At 35.3% G+C, this 26,327-nt stretch overlaps 3 long non-coding RNA genes across 32 annotated transcripts; all 3 read right to left on the bottom strand.

The window, feature by feature from the left end:
• Positions 1-12,210: 12,210 nt before the first annotated feature.
• LOC113332481 lies at positions 12,211-12,762 on the bottom strand. The gene is made up of 2 exons (XR_003351535.1): positions 12,708-12,762; positions 12,211-12,593 (listed from the first exon to the last, which is right to left on the bottom strand). It is a non-coding gene; the product is annotated as an uncharacterized LOC113332481 (long non-coding RNA).
• Positions 12,763-12,886: 124 nt separating this feature from the next.
• LOC113332478 lies at positions 12,887-25,909 on the bottom strand. 29 transcript variants are annotated; one of them, XR_003351509.1, is made up of 13 exons: positions 25,641-25,909; positions 25,383-25,513; positions 25,230-25,283; positions 24,842-24,959; positions 24,450-24,488; positions 24,250-24,366; positions 24,116-24,163; positions 23,662-24,029; positions 23,254-23,363; positions 23,129-23,173; positions 22,481-22,894; positions 13,137-13,202; positions 12,887-12,927 (listed from the first exon to the last, which is right to left on the bottom strand). It is a non-coding gene; the product is annotated as an uncharacterized LOC113332478 (long non-coding RNA). The 29 variants fall into 29 exon arrangements; XR_003351517.1 differs by lacking the exons at positions 12,887-12,927; positions 13,137-13,202 and adding an exon at positions 19,255-19,314 and having other exon boundaries at positions 22,481-22,590; positions 22,671-22,894; XR_003351531.1 differs by lacking the exons at positions 12,887-12,927; positions 13,137-13,202 and adding an exon at positions 19,255-19,314 and having other exon boundaries at positions 22,481-22,590; positions 22,780-22,894.
• LOC113332480 lies at positions 20,391-20,952 on the bottom strand. 2 transcript variants are annotated; one of them, XR_003351534.1, is made up of 4 exons: positions 20,940-20,952; positions 20,778-20,826; positions 20,597-20,704; positions 20,391-20,451 (listed from the first exon to the last, which is right to left on the bottom strand). It is a non-coding gene; the product is annotated as an uncharacterized LOC113332480 (long non-coding RNA). The 2 variants fall into 2 exon arrangements; XR_003351533.1 differs by lacking the exon at positions 20,391-20,451 and having other exon boundaries at positions 20,498-20,704.
• Positions 25,910-26,327: the final 418 nt, after the last annotated feature.

The following is a 26,327-nucleotide window of genomic DNA, read 5'->3' as shown; positions in this document are numbered from 1 at the left end:
TAAAACATAATATGAAGTTTGTGGGAATGTAATAAAGGATCGATTGGCTTCTTTGTTTGTTCGGATGGTGATGATGAGGTAAGATTACGAATGTCATAAAATATATCCTTAAATACACCTTATGAATAAAATATTATGTCTTATTGTTACTTGTGTGTTTGTTGATTTTCTTCTAGGACATCAAATAACGTTCATCAGGGCTTTCACAATAAGTCGAAAAGAAAGCTTGAACAAGTATTAATTACATCAATCATCTTCTACGGTGAATGGTTTCATTTATTCTTACTAGAAGTACAAAAACAAATTTAAGTAGAGAAAAAAAAGCTAGACTAGGTTCAACATTTAGTGATTGGTACAAAATGAGTTACAAAGTGACAGGATTTTATAGAGATAACCCCTAACGGATATATTTTATATAAATAAATAGGTATTTTGTAAAAGGATCGTATATTTAGAATCTAATTAGGGTCCGGGTCGTTGGACTTGCAGTTGATGCACTAGGGGCTTTGACCGACTAGAGACCGTCAAATGAACTGTTACTTGACTTTTATAATAAGGTGAAGCTAACCTACGTCTTGGAAATGTTAACCTTCACTAGGAAAACCATTGCACGATAAAACACACTTTCTTTATAAGCTATAACAAAATTAGGCAGCGAATTCTTTCTACCGTTGTAAACAAACTTTCAACAATTTCAACTAATACTTCAACTTCGAAAACAAAGATTTTACTGTATGGTACTGAAACTAAAAGGTTCAATACAAAAGCAACTTTGTCACCCATACCTGGACCAATATATTCCATTAGTTCCACTAGTAGCTTCATAATATCAAACTGAATTACTTTTATTTTATCATATTTTAATGTAAGTAAAACTGTTGATGCATCTTTTTCCTCACGAAAACTACCATTTTCTAATACTTCAACTTTTAATTCAATTAAGAGTTGGTCTTCACAAAAATCGTCGTTGATGCTTATGATTCTCTCACATTTGTTATATGTTTTGATAGGATCTTCATGATTGTTCCAAAGTCCCCCCCAAAGTTGTTAAGAACGTTTTTTTGCCATTAATTTTATTACTGTTATTTCAAAACCTAATCTTAGATTCAACTTCAGCAAAATAAGGAACAACAACTAGTTTCCAACCGATCATCTGTGTCTTTATGGATTATTACAAAATAAGGAAAAAACGAGTCAGTTACAAAGTGAGTCTGATCAACTAAACCAATCATCTGTCTCTTTAGGGTCAGGATCATACTTGGGCTTCCATGAACCAGTGGTTCTCTTAGTCTCCTTAGTACTACCCTTTGGAAACAACTTGAAATTTTCATTGTGGTCCACCAGTACTGTTTGGATACATCCAAATTGGTGAAGTACTCGACGAGGATCGAAAATTATAAACCTTTCTGGATAAAACAAGGGTCCGTAGTACATTCCCAAAGTCATATCTTTATCTTTTTTAGAGGATTGTTTGGTTGAATGATATTCATGAACACTTGTGTATTGTATACATTCCCCCTTTTTCAATTTTAGTGACAAAACTATCAATACATATGGATTACAAAATAATTAAACTTTGTAGCTTTTCATCCGAATGCTTAATTTCCTTGGTTCTTCAACATTCCTCGAAATCTTCGTCACTTCCAAGTACTTCAGTGATTCTGAACATGTTCAACTCAGCATCATATTTGTTGAAGTTCCGCAGCCATAACAATAAGAAAACATATGAAAACATCTCTTCTCAATCATTGTTATACAATGTCATAGTATTATCACACATCATCAAAGTTCAAATGTATCACAACTTTGACAATAATACTATGGTGATATGTAGCGCTCCCCCTTAGTCAATACTTTATCTTACAATGAAAACCACCCCCCTTACATAATGATCCGTAAACAATATGTATATGTACTGTGAACTACAAAATAATTCTCCCCTTTTTTGTCAATATAAATTGGCAAGCGTACGAAAACTAGCGGGATCATAATGAAGTTATCAAAGAGATTATTCATGACTAAAAAAGAACATATCAACTTTGTTTCGATGATCTCGCATAGTAGAAACTTACTCTATTCATCAAGGAGTTTATAAATATACAAGATAACTCCTAAAATATTACACAACCGCATTCCCCACAGAGATTTGGCAATTAAGCACAAGTTCAATAAGAACTCTCCCCCATAAAATGTCATTCCCGAAAGAACTACAAGAGCGACCTTACTTTTACAAGAAAAGAAGGATTTCTTTGGACATTAACAAATCACATGAAACATGAATTTGTATCCAGAAAACTCAATTAAATTAACCACAAAGAAACTTAATTATTAATTTAATCGGAAATGATCAACATAAGAAATCTTACGGAGCCGAACAGTACTTTCACATAGAAAGTGGATCAGAGAAAGATCAATACCGCAGAATATTCAAAATTTCATTCTATTTTTTTATCAATATTTGCATAAAGACATATAATAAACTTAACTTTTGAGCATATATGAGATATCATAGTTCACAGATGTAAACCAAGACATATCTCATACCAAATTTACAATATATAAAACCAATAAAGATTAATACTTCAAAAATCATCTTCAAAATAACTTAGAATTTAAATAAATAAATATAAAACATTGCAAGATGAAAACTGTTGGAAATAGCTAAGTGTAATCACAATACTTGCTATTTCAAATCCTAGTTATATTTGTTAAAACACAAGAATAAATTCTCATAAGAAGTTTCGTAGACAAAATAAATAAATACTAACATCAAACAGAAAGACTCAGGCATAATCAACAATCAGAGAACGAACAAGAGTGAGTTCAACGGTTGCTTTCTCCAGTTTTGCTTTTAGAAAAACAAGGTTCCTTGTTGCAATTTCAAGTTGTTCATGCACAACCGAAAAATCTTTGAGAAGATTCCCAACCAATTGAGATGATATCTGGACTGGTTGATTGTGAACATGATCTACAACATGATAATAGGTTATGTAGAGAGGATTCTCACTAAACTCGATAACCTTTTTTTCTTCAACTTTGTCTTCCTTTTTGCATCCATCCATCGTGTAGTTCATATACAACAAGAGGGTTTCTTGAGGTTACGGATCAAAATATATCAAAAGAATATCAATACTTGATATATATATATATTCACATAGGAAAACCCTAGAGACGCATATTTGTCGTTTGGTCATGCACCAGGTGCATAGACTGTTCGTGGCTATAAACCAAAGTTCAAAACCAAGGAACCAATGTAGCAAACGTTAGCAACTTGATATATGACAAAGTAAAAAACAAGTTCAAACATAAGGCATAAAATCTTAGCTCAAGAGGTTAGAGCACAAGACATTTATAGAGAACAAATTAACTGTCTTATGGGAAGAACTGCAAGAAGTTTTTCACATCTAGCAACAAGAGAACTGTTTTTAGGAGAAAATGATCGCTTAAACAAACCTAGAGCAAAGCTCAACAGTAAAAATATCATAAAGGAAATTATAAAAATACAACAAATACCACTTTTTCAGGAACAAGATATCTTCTCGAAAATCATGTGCATCCTCACACGGTCAAAAAAGGAGGATGCACAATGGTAAGTAGTCAAGTTGTAACCTGATGAGCATTTTGCTCATCAAGGGTGTTGAAATTCCCTTCTTTTTTATCCTCAAAACTATCGGAGAGGTCAAGGGAAGTAGACTCAGAAACATTAAAAAAAGAAGGACAAGAGGTACCTGACGTTGCTGTCTTCTTTGCTTTCTTAATGCTGCGCTTGAGACGATTTATGTTAGTCTTGAGTTCCAAAACACGGTTGTTGATAAAAAAAGTATTCAGCATCTATTGACATTTTTGTTCCGGAGCATTTTTCCGTCATAGAGGAAGAGATTGACGAATTCTTCCTACTCTTTGGATCAACAAGACAGTCATTTGACCTTATAACGCCATTCTTTTTACAGTTGTAAAAAGCTTAATTTGTGTTGTCTTCCTTGGACATCTAGGTATGGATATTATGAAGTTTTTCATTTCTCAAGCGAAAACGATATCTCCTTTCAAGGTGACCTTTGTTTCCGCGATAATAACACTTGACTAAAATATTGTTATCAGCTGATATCTCATATGAGTTGTCTTTTGACAATTCTGGTTTTTTGAGACTTCTATTGCCAAAGGAAGATTTTCAGTTTTTCCGTCAGTGAAAATTTTCAACTGGACATTTTTACTAGCACAAACAAAACTAACCTTATTATTGCTTGGAGTGTCTATTCCTTCATAGCCTAAACCTCGTGTATCACGATATTTTTCACATGCTCCCAGCTTAGAAGATAATTTTGTTGAGGTAGATTTAAACTTTTTCAAGTTTTCTTCCAGTGACTTGACCTTCTTAAGAGCAACAACAAGGTCAGCCTCCAATTTCGAGAGAGAAAAACACTTTCTCTATCATCAAAGAAATTTTGTTGAGAGCTACACTTTTCTTCAAATTCAGCAAGTTATTCTTTCAACATGAAGAAATTTCTGTGAAGATTTTACATTCAGAATTCTTTGAACGCACATCTTCTTCACGATCTTTAAGAAACGACTGAACGAGATTATACCCACAATCATAACCCTTAAAGAGCTTTCCCATCTTCTTGTTTTCTTGACAGAGAGGAGTCAGATACTCAGCCAAACAGGATGTCGACTTTTTCTTTTTTTATGAGATGGTCAAAAAGCTTGATGTATCGGGAGACTTCGTCATCAAAATATTCTCTACCATCTGAATCACTTCCATTTGAAAGATCATCCAACTGTTCATCTATGCGTGATTCTCAGTTATACATAGTTTTAGGAGACATAAGGCTTTGAACAAAATCAGAATGTTTCTGAACTGGTGATGCGTTATCTGAGATAAAAATTTTGTCCATAGTTATATTTCTACAAACATAGACTTATGAGGTCTTTAACGTGTTTGCCTACTCTGATACCAATTGAAGGGGGGGAGGGGGGGGGGTACAACAACCACACCCAATATTTCATTCGGAAATCTGTATGGACTAACTCCGGTATGATTCTGAGATCACTAACTAATAAAGAGAGATCAACCAATAAATATCAATGATTTGTATCTTAATTTCTCAATACAATATGCAATCAGATAGAAATGTGCGATTCCGATTGATATGATAAATAACTTGGACGTGCGGTATCAAAAACCAATATCCAAGTGTCAATTAATTTCAATAAACAACTCAAGGTTGGATTTACCAATTGATCGAACTTACGCACAACCTGTGATATTTCAATTACATAGACAAATATAATGCGGAAAAGAAATAACATAGACACCAGAGATTTTGTTAACGAGAAAGCCGCAAATGCAGAAAAACCCCGGGAACTAGTCCAGCTTTGAAAACCACAATGTATTAAGACGCTACAGACTCTAGATGACTACAACTTAACTTCCGATTTGAATGTAGTTGAGCCCTAACCAATCTCACACTGATTAAGGTACAGTCGCGTTCCTTACGTCTCCAGAACCACGCCGAATTTTACACACTTGATTCCCTTAGATGATCTCACCCAGAACTAAGAGTTGCTACGACTCAAAGTCGAAGACTTGATAAACAAATCTGTCTCCCATAGAAAAGTCTATTCAAATAGATAAATTTGTCTCCCGCAGAAATACCTACGAAGTTTTTGTTCCGTCTTTTGATAAATCAAGGTGATAGGAACCAATTGATATACCAGACTTATATTCCGGAAGAATATCCTAGAAATATCAATCACCTCACAATAACTTAACTATATGGTAGTAGAACAAGTTATTATGAAATCACAAAGGATGAGACGAAGAGCTTTCTGATTACTTTTTATATCTTACCTATTAGAGATAAATCTCTAGAAAATCTAAGAGAAGATAGTACTCAATACGATAGAACAAGTAATATCAGAACATGCAACTACAAAGAAAATAGTTGGGTCTGGCTTCAGAATCCCAACGAAGTCCTTAAATCGTTAACCTATAATTGTTTTAGGAAAAACCTAGGTTAAAGGAGAATCGACTCTAGTTAGAACTAATATCACATAGGAGATGTGGGGATTAGGTTTCCCAGTTGCTAGAGTTCTCCCTTATATAGTCTTCAAATCAGGGTTTGATATCTTAAAAACAAAAAATAAATATTCACCGTTAGATGGAAACCTGATTTAAGATTCAAGCTAAGTTTTCTTAAAACCAAAGCAATATCTCTCCATAGTTATATGGTCTTAGCTTGTTAGACACAAATGAAATATATCTTCATTTAGATATGGACAACCGTACCTAAACGTGTATATTGAGTTGGCTCAACAATAGTTAACCGAAGTTAGCCATATGAACAATATTGTGTTAACCCTTGTTTATCTTAACACTTCTATATCAAATGATATTAAAATGAATCTAATTGTGTTACTCATAGAGTTGTTCAATTTTTTATATTCTCATAGACGTATAAAAGACACAATTGAAGCAAAATCGGATTTGATTCACAAGAATAAATTCATGAACATTTAGCCAAGGTCTGAAAAGATTGCATTCCTTAATATATAAATAAATGTATTTTTTTCATGAGTATGAAATCATACTAAACCGATTTTAGAACTTAAACCAACTTAGTTTGCAAACGGGTACACAAACTTAAGTTCCGGACTTTGGTCATGTCCGAAAGTTTGCAAATAGGTATGCATAATGTCATTTCGGACCTAACTCAGGCGAAAAAGTTTGCAAACGCATAATAAAACTTAGTTCCCGGACTTTAACAGTTCAAACAGTACACATACGGGTATGCATACTTAGTTCCAGGGCCTGAATCATTCTTACAACAGTTTGCATACTGGTACGCATACTGTGCTATATCCAGACAATGGTTAATTGTTAAAAACTCCCATTTTAATCATTGAAACATTCTCAGAAGACAGGAATATCTGTCTCACACAAAATATTAGCTTCGAAGCAATTTTCAAGTCATCGAATGATCAATACGAAACATTCCTAGTCCACATCAAATGACTGTCTGACACAAATCATATAAGATGTTACCAAGCGAATTTTACATGGTCATCGTTTGACTTTCGTCAAGTATAATGATGAACGCGGTTAACAGGGGGTTAGTCAATTGAGATTTGTGGAGATATTGAAAGAATTTTAGGGACTTCTAAAATCTCTTGTTAGTCAATAGAGAGTTCTTCAAAATCTCACACAATCTTTGTTACTGGATCGTGACTTTCTAAAAGTCTTCATAAAAAGACTCTAAATGTTTCTACTAATCCCAATTAACTAATCCCCTGTAAAGCAAAAGATTAACAACACATATTTTGAGAAAGATATAAGCGAGTTAAACTCAACTCGAAATATCAAATGTGTATAATATAAAGTCTATATAGCTATACGACTTTGTCTCAATAGAAGATAGAATAGAATAGACTTCTGAGTGATAGATAAGTTCAAGTCTCCGCATACCTTTTGTTGATGAAGTTCCTCCAAGATCCCCTTAGTAGATCTTCGTCTTCAATCGATGAACGTCGTGAAGTCTAAAGCTTAACTACACATTATATCCTAATTCGATACATATCTATAGGTAGATTAGAAATCAAGACTTATAGTTCTAAAAACTAAACTTGATAAAAAAATCTTGAGATAGAAACGCTTGCGAGTTTGACCGAGCAGTGGTCTAACACATCCTATGATCTAGAGTCTCATATATTCTCTTTTCCCAAAACTCCATGTAACCAATCAACACCTTTCTTGCATCTTTCGAAAGACCATAAACTAGGTTATTCCTTTGGGAAGGTAATATGTTATGATCATTTGGTATATGAAGCTTTGTCTTCAGTGGTACACAACTTTTTTTTTTGTGGTTGTTGATCTTCTTCACCATCTTCATATTTATCTTCTGACGATTCAGATTCATCTCCTTGGGCGACTTATTTTACATGGCTTCGCGGTCGTCTTTGGTCATCTTATTCTTCATCTTCATTTACATTTACTTGTACTTTCCTTCTGCTTTCAATCTCTATGGTAGAAAAAGTATTTCCCTCGTTATCATTCCTTCCTTGTACTTCTCCTTCTCCTTTTTATGGTAGCGGAAGTATTTCCCTCGTTACCTTTCTTTGCTTGTACTTTTCCTTCTGTTTGTATCTCTGTCTCTGTGATATTTTTGGCCGGAGGTCATAGTCCCCCTATTACATGCCTCCAATTTTTGCGGCTGGCTCGAGGTTCAGGATTTTTAGCACTAGAAGGAGTGAATTCCATAGACCTTTTCTTATTCTTTTGAGACACAACTTTACCTCCACCTTTGGTTTGTTTCCTATAACAAAGTATAAAATGTACTAATTAATACATAATACATATCAGGTTCACCTTATAAAAAAGAGAGTTTGAACAACAAATGATACAAGTTCGATTATGAATAACATGGCTCAGCTGATAATTCTAAGTATTGGAATAACAATACAATGTTCGGCTAATAATGGGTCTCCCATTATTTTCCGAACCTATGATATGCAATTTTCTGAAATCAATTCCAAATGTTCGGTTGAAATCAATTGCAAGCCAAACCTATGAGAAAAAAAATTAATTCTCAAGTCAAAGTTCGGCTGAAAATATACCAAAATCAAATCATCCGAACTTAAAAGTATTCTAAACTCTGTACAAGGTTCGACTCAAAATTGATATTTTCATATACCAAAAATGACTTGAAGACTTCATTGGGATTGTGAAGCCAAATCGATACTACTTTCTTGTAGTTGTGTGATCCGATCTTGCTGTTTCTATCGTATTGAGTACAAACGTAACGATTGGCTTGAGATTGATATCTCCGATAGGCAAGATACAAAAGTAATCACTAACATCTTTGTCTCATCATTTGTGATTCCACAATATCTTCTTTCGCCGCGTCGATTAAGATTATTATGAGGTGATTGATAATACTAGGTTGTTCTTTAGGAATATAAGTCCGGATTATCAATTGGTTCTGTTCACCTCGATTTATCAAAAGACGGAACAAAACTCGTAGGTATTTTTGTGGGAGATAGATTTATCTATTACCGTAGACTTTTCTGTATGATACAGATTTGTTTATTTAAGTTTTCGACTTTGGGTCGTAGCAACTCTTAGTTGTGGGTGAGATCATCTAAGGGAATCAAGTGCATAATATCCTGCTGGGATCAGAGACTAAGCACGCAATTGTACCTTGGATCATTGTGAGATTGATTGGGGTTCAACTACAGTACATACCGAAGTTAGTTTGTAGTAGACTAGTGTCTTTAGTGGCTTAATACAGTGTGTGTTCAATCTGGACTAGGTCCCGGGGTTTTTCTGCATTTTCGGTTTCCTCATTAACAAAACTTCTTGTGTCTGTGTTATTTCTCTTACGCATTATATTGTTTATCTTTATAATTGAAATATCGCAGGTTGTGCGTTTGAATCAATCAATTTGGAAACCCGACCTTTCGTTATTGATTGAATTTGATTGATCCTTGGACATTGGTCTTTGGTACTGTTCAAGTGATTTCTCTTGTATTCAATTAGACTCGCAGATTTCTATTTGCTTGAGTAAGAATTGAATCGAGAAAGAGAGACATAACTCTTTGATATACTTTATTAAGATTGTGTCTAGTTGATTCTCTTGAAAGTATATTGGAGTTAGTCCATACAGATTTCTAAGCGAAATATTGGGTGTGGTTGTTGTACCCCCGCTTTTTCAATTGGTATCAGAGCAGGAAAACACGATAAACCTAATAAGTTTGTGTTTGTTTGATCCTTAAAAATTGCCCGATGGAAAATTTCTTTGGAAAACTTGCTCTTGGCATCTGTAACGCACGCCAGAAATTCACAAGACTCAATTGAAGCAAAAACGATATGATTCACTCGAATCGGTTCATGAACTATGTAGCCACGGTTTGAAATTTGCATTCCTTCGTTTATATAAGAATAAGTTCACAAACATTGTTTTTAGATATAACCTACTCAAGTTCCCGGACGGAGTTCACAAACTCCAGCAGAATTTCTCTGGTCGAGAACTTCCGCCAGTTCGCGGAATGAGTTCGCGGACTTGGCTCACGCCACTATTCCGGTTCTCTTGATCAACAAAGTTCGCAAACTTCGGTTCAAGGAATAAGGACTTATACATATATGTGTTTCCACAATGATGATTATATCCTCCAATAGTTGTATAATCTAAACTCTCATTTCAATCATTTGAAACATTCTTAGAGGACGTTGATATTCTATAGTTGTTATTCATAAACTATTTTTCGTCAAAGTAAGTAATTTTCAAAGTGATTGAAACTTGTCATGACTTTCGTGACTAGGTAAAGATGAACTTGGCTAAAGCGAAAGCTTACCAACACATATTTCGAGAAATAGATAGGCGAGATAAACTCGGTTCGAAATAGCAAATGTGTATAATCTAAGTCTATATAGAAAAACGACTTTTGTCTCAAGATAGGAGATAAATACACTTTTGAGTGATAGATAAGTTCAAGTCTCCACATACCTTTTAGTCGATGAAGATCCACCGGTTCCTTGAGTAGTCCTTCGTCTTGTATGATGATTGCCATAGAGTTCTTGAGCTCAACTACACTTTCTATCCTATTCCGAGACCTTAGCTATAGTAGACTAGAAATCAATACTTGTAGTTTTGATCACTAATATTGACAAACATGCTTGAGATATAAACGCATGCGAGTCCAACCGAGCAATGCTCTAACAATCTCCCCCTTTGTCAATTTTAGTGACAAAATTATCAATACATATATATGGAATACAAAAATACATAAATTAACTTTTGTAGCTCCTATTCCACATGTCTAATCTTCAACATTACTCGAAATCTTCGCCACTTCCAAGTACTCCAATGATCCCAAAGGTCGTAAGTTCAGCATCATCGTTGTTGAAAATTCGTAGTTATAACAACGAGAAAACAAGAGTTCTCAATCATTGTTATACAGTGTCATAGTATCATTACACATCGTCAAAGTTCATTTGTATCACAACTTCAACAACAATACTATGGTGATATGTATCACTCCCCCTTAGTCACTACTCCATATCACATGGAAACCACTCCCCCTTAGATAATGATCTGAAAACCATATGTATTTGTAGTGTGAACTACATATCAATTCTCCTCCTTTTTGTCAATAAAATTGGCAAAGGTACAAGAACGGGATCCTAATGAAATTTCCGAAAGAGACATTTCACGACCAAAAGAAAGAAACACATATCATCTTATTTAGATGCAATCATATAGACGAGATAAATGCATTCATCAAGGAGTTTATAAAGATACAAGATAACCCCTAAAATATTCCACTGCCGCACTCCCCACAAAGATTTGGCAATTAAGCACAAGTTCAATTAAGAACTCTCCCCCATAAAATGTCATTCCCAAAGGAACAACAAGAGTGACTTTAATTCGAAAGAAAAGAAGGATTTATTTGGACACAAAAAATCACATACAAGTATGAATTTGAATCCTAAACACCCAATTAAATACAATTAAATTAACCACAAGAAAACCCATGATTAATTTAATCGAAAATGCTCAACATAAGTGAACTTATGAAGACTCAAAAATATACAATTAGATTAATCACAAGAGAAACCATAATTAATCTAATCGAAATACACAATCAAACTAATCACAAAAGTAATCAATTTAATTGGTCATGCTCGATATAGGAGAACTTACGGAGCAACAACTAAATAACCAAACAAGATGATTAATTTAGTTGAATATGCTCGACATAAAATATCTCGCGGAACAACAACTAAGCTAATCATAAAAATAATCAACTTGGTCGTTAAGTGCTCAACATAAGACACTTTACGGAGCCTCACAGTAATACATAAAATATGGGTCAGGGAACACTAGTGGAAATCATCAATTTCGCGACCGACAAAGCAAGTCATTTAACTATTATCTATGACTTCCTTTGTCGGTCAAAGAAAGGGTCGTTGTTTGAGCGTCTTTTTCAACTATGACGTGTCTCTGGGGGTCATTAAAAATCTTATGTCAACGACCGATGTTAATGGTCAGCATGTGATGACTGACCCCTATCAGTCGTAGATATAAATCTTAATATAAAAAAAAAATTGATTCAGATTTGGTTGTCTGGCCTGACTGAATCTGACTAAATCTCAAATCAAACCCAAATTAAACTCAAACCAGAATTCAAATGAAACTCAAATTAGAATAATGAGAATCAGGTGAAACTCAAATGTCAAATCAAATTAAGCGTGCACACAAAACATTATTCAGTTTAACATTCATTGATTCATTGGGTTCCAATTACACAAAAAGGATTAAAATCTTGAGTTCTGACCAATGTAAATCTTACAAGAAAAGCCACTAAACAAGTGTTAGAAACCAGCATTATTACCTGAATATCTCCATCCCAATACTCATCATCTCCAACAGTTGCCGAAATTGAGGAGCTTCATTTGCAGTTCCAGTGAAGACAAATGGATCTTCATAAGCATTCTTGTTGGGGTCTGATCTTATTGGAGATTCGAAATCCAAGTACCAATGCTTCCTTGGAGATCACTATTGCTTCTGATGTATATTCCGCAAACCCAAGTTTAAAACCTGAAAGACGAAATATAACCTTGAACTTAATACGATTGTAATTAGACTTAGAGAAACTAATAACAACTAAAAGGATAACAAGGAATAATGCCCAGATAGTTTCTTTTGATTTACCTGAGTCCGCGCAGAGCTTGTCCATTATTTGTGTTGCTCAATCCCCATCTCTTATCAATGAAATACCAAGAAAAGCAAGTTACATTCAGAAACAAAACTATGTAATAGCCAAACTAGGAGATAGAACATGTTTGCTGCGAAACAAACCTCAAACTTCTTTGTTGAGCTTTGATACAAATGGCACTTTCATATAATCGAATCCGTCTTCAACAAGTAACCCCTGGAATCCACAATAGCATTAAGATTCAACTATTTACAATAAAATCTGTACATACCCACTGAAGTATTATATATACAATGCACGAACACCCAACTAAAGTATTCTACAAGGCATGAATACTTCCAAGAGGAAAGTATATTCAACGTAGTTTTATAAAGAGTAAATCTTAATAACCAAAACTAAAGGAGTTCTTGAAGCTAAGCACTCACTTTCCTTTGATGTGAGCCCCGTGTCTGTCAAGTATAACACACCCCTGAGCATGGCGCATGACTTATCTGCAAAATTTAAGATGAAACTAATCACAATGGTGAACTGAGAATGGAAAATGGTTACAAAGTTGATATAAAGACAAATTCCAGCGAAATGGAGTTGTGTGAAAGAAAAAAGACCCACCTAGTGATACATTTGACACAAAAAATACTCATGCATAACTCAATATTATGAACTAAGAGTAGGGTTCAGTCACAAGAACCATGACATGATATTTAAACCTTTGATGGAATTTTCTTATTTGGTTATCTTACAGCGAAAATAACATTATTCGAGTATGGGAGTATCTTAATCAAACTGCCATTACACAAATTAAAATGTAGTGACATATGGATAGGTGTGCATCCAACGGAGAAATACATAATACACAAAGTTACTAAGCTGCGACAACAACGGTGTGTAGGATCAGAATCTCGCAGCAATAATGCCTCGGTGAAATTATCAACAACACAACACAACAACGTCGCAGAACAATTTCAGAAATGACATAATAAACGACGCCAGCTAAAATCATGAGAAAAATATGATGGTTCTGCGAAAATTAGAGAGTTTGCGAGATTAACATTTGTAAGGTTGCGAGAATGTCGCAAGCCATATCCGAAAATAAAGGACAGATTAGCTGTCATCCACCATGTATTTCCCTATAAATAGTCGTTCAGTTGTAAAGGAAAGAGAAATATCTTTTTTGAGTAAGAAACAAGTAAATAGGAGAGAGAAAATCTAGAGCAGTGGTTATTCATGATTCCTTTATCTTTTCTTGTAAGATTGTTCAAAGATTCATCAATAAAGTTAAGATTGTTAATCTAAAAATGAGTTGAGTGTTAATGAAATCATATGAGGGGTGTAGTGTAGGATTTCCTGCAACTACATAATGGCGCTAGAAACAGGGAGCATTGAAGATTATTCTAGAAAAAATTGAAGATTAATATTGAGATTTGTGAAGATTTGGAGTGATTGATTAAGAATTTTACATAATTTCTTGCAATTCGTTATTATTGAAGAAATGGCTAGAAGAAGAAATACATCAGAACAACCAACTACTGTTAGAAGAAGCAAGAGAATTGCTGGAAGGGAAAGAATTGAAATGGGAGAATCTACTAGAATGAGAAGTAATAGAGAAAATCAAATTCAACCACCAGTTCAACAAACACTAGTACAAGGGAGGAATACAGATTATGATAGGGTGAGTATACACACTTGGCAATCAAATTCAGCAGAAGAAGTAGAAGAAGAGCAACAAACAGGAAACCATAGACAGGTAGAGAGAAATCAAGAAGAAGATGAAGGAATAATTCATGGAGATGAGGAAATTGGAGCGTTAGAAACGTTGAGACGAAGAATACACGAAGAAAGAAGATCTGAGGCAGAAGAACGTGCGAATTTAACAAGACAAAATCACGAATTGAGGATGGAAAATATGAGACTATAGAGTAGAAGATCGAGAAGTATTACAAAATCATATTCAAGATCGACTAGAAGATAAATGAGGCGAAACTCACCCACAATTAATGCTGGAAACAATATTCAAGAAGAAATATCAAATCCTAATGAAGAATATCGCGAAAATAGAGAAAGAACTGATGATCGTTACGTTCCACAAAATGAAACTTTTTATGATAGGCAAAATGGTAGAAATCAAGAGAAGGACAACGTCAGGGACGAAATGACAAGATGGCGAAGGAATCGAGAGGAAGGAAGGAGAATTTTACATGAAAGAGAAACTCAAAGAAATCAACAACGATTGAAGAAGAAATTGAAAGACATTATGCTGAACAAGCACGTTTAATTTGCGAACGTGAAAGATTGAGAGCGGAAATGGAAGAACAAGAGCTTCAGGAGACAATTCGCCAGAACAATCACGACAATCGAGAAAGAAGGCGTACACAAAACCGGAATAACGGTAATATCAATGAAGAGTATGATAGAATACAGAGGATGGCTGAAAGACAGCGAATGGAATTAATAAGAAATGAAAAAATCATGAAGGGGAAAATGAGAGACATATCATATGCGAATTCAAGATAGAGATGAGAAGAGACTCGCAGAAGAAGACGAGATGAGGATAATGAAGAAGAAATGCAAAATTTCGCGAGAGAAGAAAGACATGAACGCAGAAGAAGGGAGGCGAAATTAAAAGACCAATGGATCAAAATTCAGGTGTAAATAAACAAATCTTGAAAGATTAGAAGAAATGAGAGGAATGCTAAATAATAGAGGAGAAGTAGGCAGAAGACAATTGGATGAAGCTATAGAAGAAGCTGCGAAAACTCCATTTACAAGGGAAGTACAACTAGGAGGAATACCACCGAAATGCAATTTGCCCGCATTAACCAGCATTTTTGATGGAACAACTTGTGCAATTCAACACATTAAAGCCTACGTGAGGTGCATGTTGCAATGGGAAAATCATGATGTGTATTATGCAAGTATTTCACATCCAGCTTAACAGGGGAGGCGTTAAAATGGTTCGAAGGTCTACCAAAGAATACAATAACATCCTTCAATCATTTGCAGACTACATTCCTGGGGCATATATAAGTAATAATTCTTCGCGACCTGGTATTGAAGACGTGTTTGGATTAAAACAAAGGATTGGCGAAAGTTTGAAGCACCTAACTAAAAGATGGAGGACTATGTGTAGCGAAATGGCTGGCCGTGTAGATGAGAGATATCTTATCTTATCATTTATCAATGCTATGTTTGCAACCAACCTATTGTATCCAAATTTTCAGAGTCAAGAATACGATCACAATGACTGAATTGCGAGAACTTCAAGAAGAATATATTGCTCTAGAGGAAAGGAAAATGAAATGGAATCATACCCAGTTGCGAACACCAGTTCACAAACAGCGAATGCAAGCTTATTACCCAAGCTAATAAACACAGTGGCGAACACTTCGCAAGTACAACAAGAGAAGGTGACGGGTAACAATCAACAGAAACTGGTGGCTATGGGAAGCCGAGATCAAGAAGTATGAAGGAGAAAGAAATTTCTACAATCGTGGTGGAAATAACAAGATTCAAAGACTCGATCAGCCACAAGAAACTTATGGAGGTCAAAGACAAAACTATAATAGAGGACAAGGAGGTCACAAGGTAGTATGGGAAGAAATCAAGATGCCACCTCTAAATGCAAGTGTGGAGAAAATATGGGAAGCTATAATTTTGATGGAGAATATACCAACACCATGGAACATGGGAACGGAACCACCTCCAAACCAAGTCATGAGTTTTGTTCTTATCATCATTTTCATGGACATACTACAAATGATTGCAGAAATGTAAAAAGAATTATTCTGAGAATGATAGATCAAGGAAAACTAAACCACTTTTTGGTAGGGCACCCACAATCTCAACCATTGCCACCACCACCAGAGCATCACAAAGTAAACACGATGAAAAAGAAGGAAACATTCTTCATAGAAGTTGGTGCAAAAGCAAAGAATCTATTCTGTCACTCTATCGTACATTCATACAAGACAATTGAAGATTTTCATGACAATGTTTTGAGTAGAGTGTTCGCAAGAGATAATGATGGAAGAGAAATTATGAATATTGCGAAAATCTCGCCACTAGAGGAATGGCAGAAACAGATTATTTCTTTTACCGCAGAAGAAATCCCGAAGGTGAAGAGGTACATGATAATCCATTGGTAGTAAAATTAGAAATTAATCCAAAACCGAAAGAAGATGAGGATGATGAAGCTGAAGATTCATGGGCAATTAATAGGATTCTAATCGATACTGGAAGCTCTGTGAACATCTTATTTTATCATACTTATAAAACTATGGGAGGAGATGATGATCTTATACCATCAACATATAAGATATATGGTTTTAATGGTACTGCCAACAAGCCTAAAGGGGAGGTTACTATGCGAATTCCATTGAAGGGAATATCTTCTGAAATCCTATTCTGTGTCGTTGATGTAGAATCACCCTACAATGCATTAATTGGTCGACCTTGGACATGGGATTCTAGGTGTAGCTTCAACTTTCCACCAGTGCATCAAATTCCCTCACCCCAGCGGTGTAGGAATCATAAAGGGAGATTGGGTTGAAGGAAAGAGGTGTTACGAAACTGAGATAATCTTGCGAAGGAAGAGCAAACAAGAAGGAAAATTGGCGACACAAAATCAAAGAGACACAAAGAAGTGAGAGGTTGATGGTGGATGCAATCGAAAGAAAAGAAGAAGAGATGTTGCGAAACTAATGCTAGCTCAGAATAAAAATGGAACATACCACTACCAAGGAAGCAGTAGCAGAAAATAACAAAGAAGCAGAGGATGCAAAGGTAATGTATGAATGATTATTTGTTGCGACACTCTCGCAATAAATAAAATTCTCAAAAATACATTTTATTGAATGACAAAATTGAGATTGCGAAATGCAAATACAATATGATGATGTGCAAGAATCTCGCAGAGATAATGAATTCTACAAAACAATCAGAGAACAATGACAAAAAGAAAGGGCGAACCTTTATGGCACCCTAGTTCGCGAATACAATTTCGCAAGAGGCAAATGTAAGACCTAAAGTACGTCATATAAGGGGGTACCTGTTGCATGGCTCAGGGAAAGGCTACACCGCCACCGGAACCTGAGTCATGGAGATTTGGGGTCAATAAAGCCCATCCGGGAGAGGCACCTTGGATTCTCAGCTTAAGCATATGACTTAGGTTGGGCGACTAAGGTAATAAGGACTCTCCCAAGGAGTGCAGAATCTGATCAAGGCGCCGAGGTACACGGTTGAGTCAAGAGTGCCAGGGGCGTTTGAAGCGTACCTTGCCATTCTTGACAAGTCTTGGCTTATACTGCACTCGGCCCGAAGAAAACCCCACTTAGGGTGCAGTCTCGTAACCATAAGCCCTATATGTAAAAGGGATAAGAGGCTGCGAAAACAACTGGTTGTTGCTAAGACTGGATGGTAGGAGCTAACCTTGTATGGTAGAAGTACGCCTCCTTGAAGGGGCAACCAGGGAAGATAAGGGCTGCACCCTCCATTAGGGAGCTGATAAGTGTCTTAAGACGCAAATGTCATGAGGGATTTTACTCGCAAGGGTATTAAGGCTTGTCATATTTGTGCAGTAATCCTGAAGAGGCAATAATACAAAATAAAAAGATAAGACGAGATCAATGGGCTTTCGCATGAAAGTGCGAAGACGTCCTGCGATTTCGTCGCGAGACAGTAATGTCATGGGGCTTTATTTTCGCAAGAATATTTAGGCCTATCATATTGTCGCAACATTCCTGAAGAGGCCATAATACAAAAGAAAAAGTTAAGGCAAGATCAATGGGTTTTTGCATGAAAGTGCAAGAACGTCCTGCGATTTTGTCGCAATGACAAGAGGTGGCATAATAAGACCTTTAATTAGGAAGGCAAAATAAGACCACACATGAATGAGATTTTGAAAAGAATCAAACAACTGCGAAGTTGAGACACAAAATAAGAAAAATCTGCAAAATCTCTCGTTTGGATACAAATACCAGAGGCAAGTATGGGAATGAATGAAATTAGAAAATGTTATTTGTCTCCACATGATAGATTTATGCAAAAATTAACGATTATATTGATTAACCATATTGCAAGGAAGAATTGTTTTAATGAATGCAGGTCAAAATGAAAGAAACTCATATATTAAGGAATATGGAAAACCAAAAGAATTCGCAAATATACAGAAAAAAGGAATAAATGTACAAGTATTACAGAAGATTAAAGAAAGAAACAAAGACTACTTCTTAGTTGATCCTTCATCATCTTCATCAGACTTGTTCCCTTCTTCGTCTGCATCAGAACTTTCATCTCCATCAGAACCTTCATCACCATCAGATTCTTCATCATCAGCTTCGCTATCAGAAATAATCAGACTGGGAATGTTCTTTGGGATCTCCTCCAAGAGACAAGGATAATCAGAATGAGGAATACTATGGTCATCACAAACCATTTGAATAGTTTGTTTGCGAAAATGCATAGCATCATTCTTAAAGTTCGCAACAGTGATCTTGATTTGATTCTATAATCTAGAATACTTGTCGTTGCAAGAAGAAAGATTCTTTGCGAGTTCCACTTTTTCAGCTTCAAGTTCCTCAATCCATTTGCGATATCTACTTTCCGAATCTGCGAGCAAAAGGTAATCAATTAATAACTTGATGAAAATTCATAAGAAACAAAAGATTAGTATTGGAGAACAGTTAATAACCTTCTCTGTCAGAAATCATATCTCTAATCAAGGTTGTATGCTCAACTTGGAGACTAACATTTACACCTAAATCTTTTCTGGCATCGTCTAAGATTTTCGCAGTCCAAGCGAATTCATCCTCATTACTTATAAGAAGACGAGAACGAATTTGGTTTTCTCTTTCGCAGAGTTCGGTATTCTTGCGGTTAGCTTCATCTCGTTCAAGTTGAACTTCAAGAAGGGTCTCTTGGAATTTCGCCAAAGCCTTAGCACCTTGATCAGAGATGCGATCCTTATCATCTATGAGACTGCTAATTTTGGTTCTCAACTCATTGATTTTCTCTTTAGAATTAAGAAGGAGACGCTTAAATCGGTTGGCTAAGCCTAAACTAGATCTATGGTCAATTTCTAAGAGGAGAAATTTGGATCTTAGTTCATTCATAGAAAGAGATGAAAGTTTATCATTTGAGAAACTATTTAAAGATTTATTAAGACGCTCAAGAAGGGTATCATTATCTAAGGCATTAGGAAAAGAACGAAGAATGGTAGCTTCATCAGAAAGACCATAAATGTCTGCAAAAAGGATCAATTAAATAAGATAAAACAATAGGATGAATGAATAAAATCAAAGGAGAAAAGTAACATACCATAGAGCTGATTATTAGCTTGCTAAAGACTAGAGATTTTGTTCTTAAACGAAGAAGAATCAATTTCTAGTTGTCTGTTTTTCTCGCGAAGGCATTTGACTTCAGCTTCCAGTTCCCCATTATTTGTGCGAAATTGAAGATTCTTCTTTTCAAGATTTTCGCGTCTCCTCTCTAGATCCGAGGCAACAGCGAAAGAAGCTTTTCCATCCTGCGAGAAAATATAAAAAGTATTAAAATAGAAAGAGATTTTGAGTTACAACAATGAAGAAGTAAAAGGATGAAAACATACCAGACTATTAAGAGAATGCAGGAAATTGGGAGTCACTGATCTAGAAACTCCGCGAAGAGAATTATCACCATCCAACAAAGGAACATCGCAAATTGTAGCGAGAGCTTTACAGGTGTTACCGAATTGACTATCTCCCATTCCTTGCAAAGAAACAGAAAAGAGGCCAGAGAGCTTAGCCATAGAAGATTCAGATGGAGAATCTTCATTTGCAGCAAGGTCATCATTATCCTCATCATTCTCGGAGTTTTCATGAGAAGGAATATTTTAAGGAGAGGAAGAACGAACTTTTATTTTCTTTGAAGGAGGAGCAGTTGGTTTTTCCCTGCGAAGAACACCTTTGCCTTTATTACCAGTCTTCGCAATATTGGCAGATTCTTCTTTTTCAGCAATAATCTTCACACACAGATAGAAATAAGAAATGGAAGCAATAGTATACTGTTTAAAATCATAAGAGAATATTTCTTACCTCATCTGTGTATGAGCGAAGAGCTAACAAGGTACTAGTCTTCCCAGTCCTGTTATAATTATCTTTCAGTTTTTGGATCTGTAGAATGTCACAAGAGTCGGCGAACAAAAGAATAAAGACAAATAAAGAAATATAAAGTGAGCGAAACTGGAAGAAACATACCTCTTTCTCCTTCTCGGGCCAAGAGAATACCCAAGGTTGATAGGTAGCGAGATTCTCAGGAAGAACATTTGACCCAGCAATGTAAGGTCCTTTTAGCATCAAGGGAAAAACACACCATTTATCATCTTTGGATTGGCGAGGAGTTGTGTTCTTACCAGAATGCCAATCAATGTCTTGCATGAGTATTTTAGCTTCATCAATGTTATCTTTCCTTTTCAAACGAATACCCCAGCGAGTATTCTCTTTCTTCATGGAGATCAATTCATAATTTTCAAAGAAACTCGCTACTGTGTATTTCTCAGCAATTATCTCTAAGCCTGCGAATTTAGGATCCATAAGTTCTTTGGAGTACAGAGATCCTTTACCAGCACCACATTTAGCGAACTCTAGCATCAGACGGATGCAATCCCCACTCAATTGGAAGATAGTTCGCGAAAATCCCGAGTGAGCGAGAATTTCATAGAACAGAGGAATATCTGGGTCATAAAGAGGAATGGGGAGACCTGCGAGAATTTGACCTAGTGGAATTATGATTGATTGATCATCACAATATTGATCAAAGAAAAGTTTGATAGAAAGAATTGACTTGACACTTTCACCAGGAATAGTAGAAAGTGTGAAACCTTTCTCAGCAAGATCTTTTTGGACGTCTTTTAAGTTTTTGTCATGTTTATGGCCAATTGGAGACATATTTGAATATATAGTATGGGAATGAATAAAAAGTAAGAAGATTGAAGAGGGAAGAATTACAGTAGCAGAACTTACGGAAGAATAATAGAGTTGCAGAGATGAGAGAATAAAAAGAGAAGAGAAAGTAAAAAGAAAATGGAAAGAAGAGTAAGAAGAATATATAAATAAGATTTTTTACTCGAAGAAATAGACACTATTAAGGCGAAAAGACGTGAGCGGTTGAAAAACAGCGGTTACAGAAGACGTGTCAAGAAACAGATGGAAGAAAGAATACGTGTGATAAATGCAGAATATGAAGAGATGAATAACTGTGGAATTTATTACATCATTCTCTACTTTGCAGAGAAGATATGAGAAGAGGCAAGATGTAGGATCAGAATCTCGCATCAATAATGCCTCAACGAAATTATCAACAACACAACACAACAGCGTCGCAGAACAATTTCAGAAATGACATAATAAACGACGTCATTTAAAATCATGAGAAAAATATGATGGTTCTGCGAAAATTAGAGAGTTTGCGAGATTAATATTTATAAGGTTGCGAGAATGTCGCAAGCCATATCCGAAAATAAAGGACAGATTAGCTGTCATCCACCATGTATTTTCCTATAAATAGTCGTTCAGTTGTATTGGAAAGAGAAAGATCTTTTTTGAGTAAGAAACAAGTAAATAGGAAAGAGAAAATCTAGAGCAGTGGTTATTCTTGATTCCTTTATCTTTTCTTATAAGATTGTTCAAAGATTCATCAATAAAGTTAAGATTGTTAATCTAAAAATGAGTTGAGTGTTAATGAAATCATATGAGGGGTGTAGTGTAGGATTTCCTGCAACTATATGGTGAATGGTTACCTGGGTTGTTTTCAACACAACTAGCCCTTCAACTACAGAAGTCAACCTTACGACACCGTCCTTCTTCACTATTGCTTCTGCTATATGTTTCGCAGACCCGAGTTTAAAACCTAAAAGATAAGTTCAAACAAGCAAAAATGATTAACTGCCCGACAAGTTCAAAAAATGGCATATGACACTGTAAGAGTACCTAAACATGAGAAAAGTAGGGAGCAACTATAGTTATATAAGCAAGCTAATCCATTCATAGTAATACGGAAACCAAGAAGAATCACATCATCATGCACCAGCAATCACACCAGCAAATACCAAATGAGGAACTAAAAAAATCAAATCTACTTAGAAGATCAAACTTCAAGTTCCGCATTGCCAATCTTCTCCAAAGTTTGAAAGAGATGAAACAACACCCATAATCTGTCAGCAAGAGAAACATTAATAAATAGTCTATGCTTCCACTTAGAGAGTACTAAAGATCCATTATGTTACAGACCAATGACCCTCAATAAAAAATGCTTATGTATCAGTTATACAACCATTTGTAATGATTATGTATCAGTATAAATGATCCGTTATCGAAGTTATAAAACCATCTAATGTAACAGTTAAAATCCGAGACAAAACGAAACCAAGAGTGAGAGAGAGACTTACTAATGTGGTGTTTTGTAGGATGACAAACCCAGTGAAAATAGAAGTCTGTGTAGTCATTTAGGACCCAAAGTTAGCAGTCTTGAAACTAGAGTAAAGAAACCATTCAACTTTGAGCTTGGACTTACCGATTAAAAAAAGTCTTCAGAAGAGATGCAATATTTATTCACAAGGAAAAGTTGGGTCCAGATAGCTTAGCTATGAAAGGGTAACTTCCCAGAACCATAAGAGATAAAGCCTTCAAACAAAAACGCAGTCACAAAGTTAATGAAACCAATTACCACAATTGAACAAATGAAATTCAAATCTTATACAAAGAGTGGTACTTGAAAGCTGGAGAAAAATAGGAAACAAGAAATATGCTGTTTTAAGAAGAAAATATAGAATAATATGCAGTTTCAATATCAGTGAGCTAAGATGTAAACAAGGACCAGGAAGGTCACCACTCTTATGAAGAAGTGTGTGAACTGTGCAAGAAATGCTTTCCAAATAGTAAGATCTAGAGACAATGCTACTCTATCGATCACTGCTCTCACCTTTAGGCTCGTTGTACATCTGCCCAGCTCCTAACTAATCTCACCCAACCGGAGAACAAATTATTTAGTTTCTCCAGCAGATGCAAAACATGCAAAATGAACAAACACAAACCAGTTCAATTGTTCGAGTTATTTAATCAGGTATTTTAGTAGAAAACTATGCCAGTAGCCAGATTAGAATGACCCTTAAATGAAAAACATGCCCTATAACTTCATCTATTGTTATAATTACAATTCAAGGTTATCCCTTATTAAACTTCAAACTGTGACTGCAAAAACAAAGAGTAAACTGTGAAGCTTTCACCTACCCCTTTTACTTCGACAGACGTTGTTAATGCCAAAACGGAAAGTGTGTCGGTTAGGTATTTCTGCACTTAAAAAGTATAAGTGAAACAGATAAGTTGTCAACTAATACAGGTAAGTCAGCCTAAAAGGATAAAGGGACAAATTGCACCTTGAACTCTGAATCTTCCAAAACGAAAAGTGTGTCGGCTAGGCATTTCTGCACTTAAAAAGAATAAGTGAAACAAATAAGTTGTCAAATAATCCAGATAAGTCAACCTAAAAGGATAAAAGGACAAATCGCACCTTCAACTCTGAATCTTCCACTGTTAGAAAGTATCTAATGTTCCATAATGTGGGTGGAGAAACTTAAGTGGTTTTGCAACAAAACTCATTGAGCTAGTCGAGGTACGAATTTCCTTCCTACAAGATATAAGTACAATTGAGTTTAAAATTGGACAATTGGACATGATAGTTAAATGTTATAAATTTGAAAACAATTATACCTAATGAGTGAATGGCTTGCGAAATAGTCGGTCACCCTGCTGCAGATGACAAATCAACAACCATTTACAACTTAATCATAGTAACAACTCGGTTCATTGGTTTTCTAATAAAAAAGAGATCATTCCACACTGTTAATCACCCAAGTTACTTTCACGAAACTACATATGTCAAACTCCATTAAGTACCTCACTGTATACCACAGGGCAAACAAACAGTAATAGACCTCACACTCAGTAACTGTGGCTTGTTTTATAGACTTCAGACTCGCAATCCTAAATATAGTCCAAGTATTGTTTCACATTCACATACATCATAACCAAACCTATTCATAACACTACTACTAAGCTAACAACCATTTACATAGTATAAAGAGAAAGAGTGAGAGAGTGACCTCAACTGTATAGAATCATCTCCATCACCAAAGAATTTGACATCATAATTAAGCAGGTCCATTATGCTCTTGTAGTAAGAAAATTGGTTCATCCACTGAAGACGATCCATACCAATTCCTTCACATAAACCAAAATAAAATAAAAATACTTACCAATTCTACTAATTTCCTTATCAAAATCTGAACTTTGAGAAAACCCAATACTCACTTTTGATTTGTATTCTTGCTAAACCAAAGATTACAAAATAATAATAAAAAAAATTCTTAAAAATAGTATATAATCCATCAGAGTACAATCTAGAATATGTAAACAAACTAGAAATTTCAATGACTATAATGGAATCAAAATTGAACTCAACCCACCAATGATACCCATTTCATAAAATACCTCAAAATCACCACCCGAACAGAAACAACATCAACTCATGATATCAGAAAATCCCTGAAAGCCAAATCGAAGAAACAAAAAATAAACATAAAAAACAAGCAGTGTAACGAGAAATATTCTAGTAAATCATTCCATTAAAAAAGAAGTAATTACCTGACCTCACAAAACAAACAACAGTGTAACGAGAAGTCTTCTTAGCAAACTGACCGTCTTCTACTTCATCACAACTACCGCACCATCATCATCAGGAATCAGAATAGGAACCAGTTGAAGTAATCCGCACCCTAATCAAGAAAAATAATATTTCAATCGAAGAAAAAGCAAGAGCTTGAAAATTTACCCTAACCCTAATATTAAAATTAAATTTCTGTAATTGAAGATGATGAAGAAGAATGAACCTTAAATAATTACCCAGTTGGTAGCGAGAAGGATTTTACAATTGAAAGTACAATCTACCATTGAAGTCAATTTTCTTTTTAAGGTATTGACTTGTACTCCACCTTCTGGATCTGGAGACTTTGTAGAAGAAGACGATGGAGGCAGGTTGAGAAGGAATAAGGAAAGAGATGAGAAAGGAAGTCAATGAGCAGACTCGATCTCCATGAAAACTTACAAAGAAAAAAAATCAGAGAGAGAGGTGAGGAATTCCGCTGAGAAAGAGGTGAGAGAGAAGAAAAATGAAAGAGGTGAGAAAAGGATAAGGTTATTTGGGATTTAATGTGGAGATAAGATATTTAATCACAACCCTAGATCAGTGAGCAGATTCAATCTCGAGAAAATCTAACCACGGAATCATCTAGGCTCAGCGGTCGCGCCATCGGTAGTTGGAGAGGATTAGTATGGTTATAAAAATTTGTTATTCAACGACCGTTTTTATCCATTAAAGAATTTTTTAGTGTTTTTTATTAAATATATGGCCGTTTTCACCGGTCCACGGTCAATTGACCGCCATTGAGGGTCGGGGCTGTCGGTTAAGAAAACCCCATTTTCCACTAGTGGAAGATCAATACTGCGGAATACACCAAGGATTCATTCTATTTTCCATCACTATTCACATAACGACATTCAATAGACATAATCCTTGCAAACAAAAGATTT

The sequence above is a fragment of the Papaver somniferum genome, unplaced genomic scaffold, assembly GCF_003573695.1.
Source record: "Papaver somniferum cultivar HN1 unplaced genomic scaffold, ASM357369v1 unplaced-scaffold_131, whole genome shotgun sequence".
NCBI lineage: Eukaryota > Viridiplantae > Streptophyta > Magnoliopsida > Ranunculales > Papaveraceae > Papaver > Papaver somniferum.
Note: the sequence above shows the minus strand (reverse complement) of the source record. Positions and strands in the feature narration are given on the sequence as shown.